Genomic DNA, 6,769 nt, shown 5'->3' on the forward strand with positions numbered 1-6,769 from the left:
ATTTAACACTTTTCAAAACAAACTCTAAGTTAAAAGTTAACTTTTTTAGCTTCTTTTGATTTTTTTTTAAAAAAAATGTAAAAAAGTAAATAGGAGATGTGACTTAAGAAAAATAAAAAAAGTTGCTTTTAACCGTGTTTTCAAAACAATTTGTGTCAAAAAAACTAAAAGTAACAATTTGACTGCCAAAATGAAGAACGGTCTTGAGGTTTTGCGAGTGACCCTCTATAAGCCTAAGTGAAGACAGATTTGACGCCTCTCTTCCTTCTCCAACTTCGTGAAGCTCCATATCCGGAAGATCTAGATTCGGAATCTGCCACGAACTTGAAGAACTCAATGCTTGACTTTGATGGAATGGACTCTCCGTTGTCGAGAAAAATGGACTGTTGCAATGCCGCATGGACTACCGTTGCCAACAACGGTGCTGGACTCCATCCTCCTTCAACTAGGGTTTCTATTCAAGTAGAGAGAGAGAAAGAGAGGAGGAGGGGTTGGGAATAAACGGAATGGTAGGTGGTGATACAATATACACGTGGGTGTTTTGGTCATTTTATCTATGCTTGTCCTTAGTTCTGGCTCTCTTGTCAAACAAAATTTAAATTTGAATTTATGGACGGAATGCCTTTTGATTTAATCCTAAACTAAGATACACAACCCAAACAACTTCATTTTCCTTTCGAAATGGCAGTGCTCTACACGAATAGAAAATCTAAAAATAATATTTAAGAAAATAATAATTTATTAGAAAATTTTCTTTTAAGTACTCCAATATATTCTTGTATTTTAATAAGTTTTATTATTTTAAACATTTGATTCACTAAATTTTAATTTTTATATTTAAGATATTTTATGGATAATTTTACCCTTATAAATATTTTTTAAACTTTTAGTAACTTGGCGATGTGAACATTGAGCTTGTTTAGGGTGTGCTATATAAGCACACTTTTGATCTTTTGATCTTTTTTAGGTTACATCACCTCTCTATTTTTCTGTATATCTTTTCGTAAAAAGTCAAAAAGTGCATTTATTTAGTTCATTCTAAACAACCATGAAATACATCATGAAATATTTACATTGTCAATGTCACGACCCAAACACATCCTTGTAGGTTTAGTATCTTAACCGGTTAGTAATCTTGAGATTACCGAAGGTCTCTGAGATAGATTAACATAATATTAAGAACTAGCGGAAGCAAATAACAAATATACAACGTTCATTGAGCTGTGCATAGGCTAGACAAAAAGGGACTTAGCTCTAAGTACAGATTAAATAAAATCACTTGTTAAACCAAGACAATAAAACAAAGCTTGGACTTTATACACATAGCCATAACCACTTGACATATTCGGAACCTCCACGGAAGACACATAGGTTGGCTGACAAAGCAGAGTCCAGGCAGAAGCTGTAGACCTGGTCACGCGTCTGATCACCTACATACATAAATATTTCAGTGAGCTAAAACCCAATGAATAATAACAGAGTAAAGATTTTAATAAATGATATCCATAACAGATTTAGAAATCAGATTTCAATCCCTTATCAAATCAGAAATATAGTCATGCTCGTATTCGTAACAGAAACAGAGTCATATTCGTATTCATATTCAAATCATGTATGGTACTTCCTTTAGCGTTACATATCACATTGGTTATGTATATCAAGTTATCAAGTTCCATAATGGAACCTCCGGTACTGGGTAACATATCTCATACGTGGGCCATGGTATTGTTTTCCCCGGATAAGGGCTTATGCCACGGTATTGTTTCTTCCAGGCAAGGGTCTGGGCCACAGTATTATTTCCCCTAAGCGAGGGCCTGGGCCACGATATTATTTCCCCCGGGCGAGGGCCTTATGACCATAAGTCACAATATTATTTCCCTTGAGCGAGGGCCTCTGCAAAAGATACCACAAAGGCATTTCAAAGAATTGGATCATCATTCATGTAATCACAAAATAGCTTTTTGTATCATTCAGAAACAGTTCATATCATATCATAATGTTCAGAAAGTATTTCATATCGAACATAATTTTATTAAGTTATTATTCACAGATTACAGAAGCAGATCAGGCAGACAAAAACGCACGACCTACACAAACACATAACATATACACATTGAAACACAATATTACTTCCTTGATCAAACTTGACTTCTCTTGTCTTCTGTCTAAATAATCTGAAAGTTTACTACGCTTATTCTTTCTTTAGTCAAATGAATCGGGTTCGCATTTCACATATTCTTTTATCACTAAATCATTCTTTTCTGGCTAAACCAATTGCTTACTCGGCTTCTTAATCAATTACTACTAAGTTAATGACTTATTCTTTAATCAACTAATTTATGTTGATTGTTAGTTTATTAATCTTCATTGAATCATAAATCATGTCTAGAATGCTTTAGGAGGAGATGAGATGAAAATATAAACAAAATATGATTTTTCATAATATGTTGAAAATAGCTTGGCAGCTACTGTCTGTAAAAATATTGGAAGCTCAAAATGTTTGCTCGAGCGGTCTGTAAATTTTCTGAGTTCCAACAATGAAGATATAGCTTCCAAATTTCATTTCAAAACTTAGATTCATGCATATTTAACCATGTAATGTCATTAATAAATATGAACATATAACTAATTTTCAAATCTTAATGCAAAACCCTCCTTAATTTGTCAAGATTAAAGCTATAACTTCATGAATATAATGATTCAATTTTTTTTTTCCCTTTTCTTATAAAATATGAAATTAAAGCTATAAGACTCTTAGAAAAATATCTACATATATGAAATTCAAATTAAGATCAAATTAATTCTTAATTGCCAAATTCAAATTATAATTTATTTATTAATTTGTCCAATTTTAGATTTAATTCATTTTCTTCATATCAAACACAATTTCAAACTCATGCAAAATTCACCAAAACATGAAAATAATTATGAGTCATGATCAATTTTCAATAAATCTTTGTTGCACGTAATTTATGGAGCTTAATTTAACAATAACTTTCGAAATCAAATCCAAAATAATTAATTTATAATTTAACTTCATAAACTTGATCTTTGCTCCAATTCTTCATTTTCTTGTCAATTTCCTAGTAAACATTGAATATATGTAATTCAAATAAAACTAACTAATTTAATATATTCCAAAATTTGTTTAAATTAAACAAAACTCTTAAATTACATTACGTGCATGGGTTAATAATCAAAATCAAAACTTTATCTAACTTTAGGATTAATTCTAAATTTTCATAAAACATTTCATTTTTCTCTTCAAAATATGAACTTAAATGACTCAATTTCTTCAAAATCTATGATGCATGTAAATGTAGTGGGTGTTTCGGAAGTGACTATTTTTTAGGCTTTTTGACTTTTTAATTATTTTAATAAGCTATTTTAATTTTTATGTTTGAGAAGATGAGATAAATTTTTATTTGGGTTTTTTTTGTTACAGGAAAATCCTCCCACTCTCCTGCAGGTCCAAGACAGCGCCCCTTGAGGAGATCACCAGGGTGTCCTGTTGTCCGTTCCGAGTAAGAGACTATAACCTGGAAGCTTGTCCCGACCTTCCAAGGCAAGTTTCGCTTAAGTCAGGACTCGCATAGTGGGGGAGAATTAAACCCACACCAAGTCAAGTTTTTTTCTTTTTCTTTTTTTTTTTGTTTTTTTTTTTTAATTTGGGTTGTTGTATAAAAAAATGGGTTTAAAATGATGGTGGGATGTAAATTGAACAAACCGCCCTTACAGCAATTCATAACAAAAAAAAAAAAAAGAAAAGGGGCAGCTTTCCACGTGGCTTGACTTTAGTGCCACTGCCGGACATGTGCATTACAGTTGGGTTCAAAAATTTGTTTCTAATAAATTTAAAAAAATATGATGTTATCAATGCACATATTTATAATAAAATTTGTATATTAATTAACAATAATGTTAGAGGGTCATAATTTTTATGGTTATAATGGTTTAAAATTGTCAAAACGACGTCGTTTTGACATGTTTTGCACAAAAAACGATGTTATTTTGACAGTTTTGAGTCAATATGACTACAAAAATTGTGACCCTCAAACATTTTTCATTAATTAATAAATCAACAAATATTAATACCAACAATTTTCGCTATAGAAATGAATATCGAAAACTTGTTATTTCCTCAGTATCCAAATATTAATTTTGTTATTCAAATTTTTATTATTTCAAAATATTAATCTCAATTGGAAAATTAAAGAAATAAATAATATAAATTTTATATCTTACCTTTCTTTCAAATTCATTAATAATACAAAAAATATAAATATTACAATTGATATTTAAAGAAAAAAAAGAAAGGGGAAATGTTGAATTTGAGATAATTTAGTCAATTTAGGTATGATTGTCAAACAAAACTTTACAGAAAAAGACAACTATGGCTGCCAAGTTTGATCTTCACTTCTACCAATAGTTAATTTTTTTTTTAAAAAAATTAAGAAGGCAATCTACATTTAAATAGTAAATGATAAAATGTAGTACTTAAAAAAAAATATAAATTTGCAACAAATTTCCATTGTCCATATAAGAATTAGAAATTAAATTACAAATTACAATAATATAAGACAATCGACCAATTTCAGTTCCCATAATTAAGTTTGTTATGATTTGTTCCAGATTTTGCAACAACCATGCATCCATAAATGAAAGGCATCGTACGTGCGTGAAACTATGACACCATACAACAACTTTCATATATAGAACAAGCATTTCACAATAGTCCTTGATTCTATATGTGAAACAAATGGTCGCGAATGAGAATGTGAACTTTGGCCGTATCCACATCCGTATCCCCAACCATGAGGCCGTCATCCATATTTTCCCCTCCTTCCGCGATGGGCATGTCATCCGGAACTGACGAACATCTGACATGTGTCGTTGTCAGCGTTACTAACTATCTCATGTCTATGGATGAAATTGTGTAACGCCATTGAAGCACCAACCAATGGCATTGGCACCGACGCAAAATCATAGTTCGGCATGTCTTTGAGAAACTTCCAGCGTGATTTCCACACTCCAAAAGTCCTCTCCACCACACTCCTCAAAGATGCGTGCGCTTTATTAAAGAATTCTCTTGGGTTGTTGGGCCGTCCATGATCCCGGAATTGTGCTTGGTGATACCAGGACCCTTTGAATGATGCCAAATACCCCTTCTTGTTTGGATATCCCGCATCCACAAGGTAATATTTACCTATATTTGCTCAATCAGGTTAACGTACATACAACAAATTTATTAACTAGTACTTCATGTCAAATGTCTTACCTTTTTGGGGGTGCGGGAATGATGCATGTTCGTTCTCAATTATTTTCTTGAATATGCGACTGTCATACATACTCCCTTCCCAACCACAAGATATGAAAATGAAGCACATGCCGAACTCGCATATTGTTAGTATGTTTTGGGTTGGATACCCTTTGCGACAGTAATATGTGCTGGCAACACGGGCAGGCAACACGGCTTCTACGTGCATACCATCCAATGCTCCAATACAATGCTGCACAACACATGAGGTTCACATACAACACATGAATGAAAAATAACTGAAAATGGCAACTGCAATGCTAACCTTGAATAGCACGTATTTGCCTTTGGATCGCAAATATGGATGCCTATTATTTTGATCCCTAGTGGGCTTACAATGATCTCTGTGAACAATTTCATTGCTTCCAACACTGCATGGAAATGTCGCGACAATTTCTCCTGAGTGTTGGAACCGTTCCTGAATTTTTCAGTTAGTGCAGTCGTCCAATGTATGGATGAACATTGCAACACTTTCTTCAATATGTAATCCATATGGTCTTTTAGGTACCCGTAAACCGAAGTCATCACATAATGTGTTACACAACCCTTGAAACACTTCCAGCGACATATGCAAATTTTGTTCATACCTGCCTAAGTGCCCATCAAATAATTCTTGAATCCACGCATGACCGGTCAAAATAGAAATTCGACGTGGGATCTTCTCCATGTACTTCAGGTAATATGCCATTGCATACTGTGCAGCGTCACCGATTATGTTTTTTTCTATGTCTTCCTATTCTTCAGCGAGTTTGACTATGACATCATCATAATTTCGATGGTTGCTACGCTCCACATTTGGCAATTGACGAATCTTACAAGGCATACAACACACACATCAATTGTCCACTTGTAAACTGAGCACATTTGCAAACTATTTTTACCAAAAAAATAAAAATAATAACCATCCACATGAGTATACCGAATATAGACACTAATCCATTACATTACGTTCAACCATAAAACAAATAGAATTGAAAAAAGTAAAGGGTAACCCATCATTCCATATTGCATAACACAAAAGTAGGTAGCGTTCGCATTTATTGAACTGTGCCACAAAAGTAAACCAACAGTAACTAAAGCGAAGTGCCAAAAAAAAAACAAAAACAAAGATACCAATAGAATTTGTCCACCAAAACCACACTACAGCAAACCATTTCTGATCCCATTTTGGCCAAACGCACCACAACCAAATAGTCACAGCCCTTTTGAAGCCTACAATGCCGCAAGCCACCCGACTACATTCTCATCATATGGCATGCACATCAGTATTTCCCGGTAATCTGCGTTCTCTAACGCAATGCAGGCGAAATAGAATAGTGAGGTACCGATGAAGTCCAAGATAGCCATAATCCTCTGCATACATGCCTCAATGCCATATTTTTGTGATGCACAAGTTTCGTGCCTCACCGTCAGGTGCTTCTATGACTGAATCGCTTGAGACAGATGGTTGAA

The sequence above is a fragment of the Camellia sinensis genome, chromosome 1 (genome assembly GCF_055761805.1).
Source record: "Camellia sinensis isolate YWXY chromosome 1, ASM5576180v1, whole genome shotgun sequence".
NCBI lineage: Eukaryota > Viridiplantae > Streptophyta > Magnoliopsida > Ericales > Theaceae > Camellia > Camellia sinensis.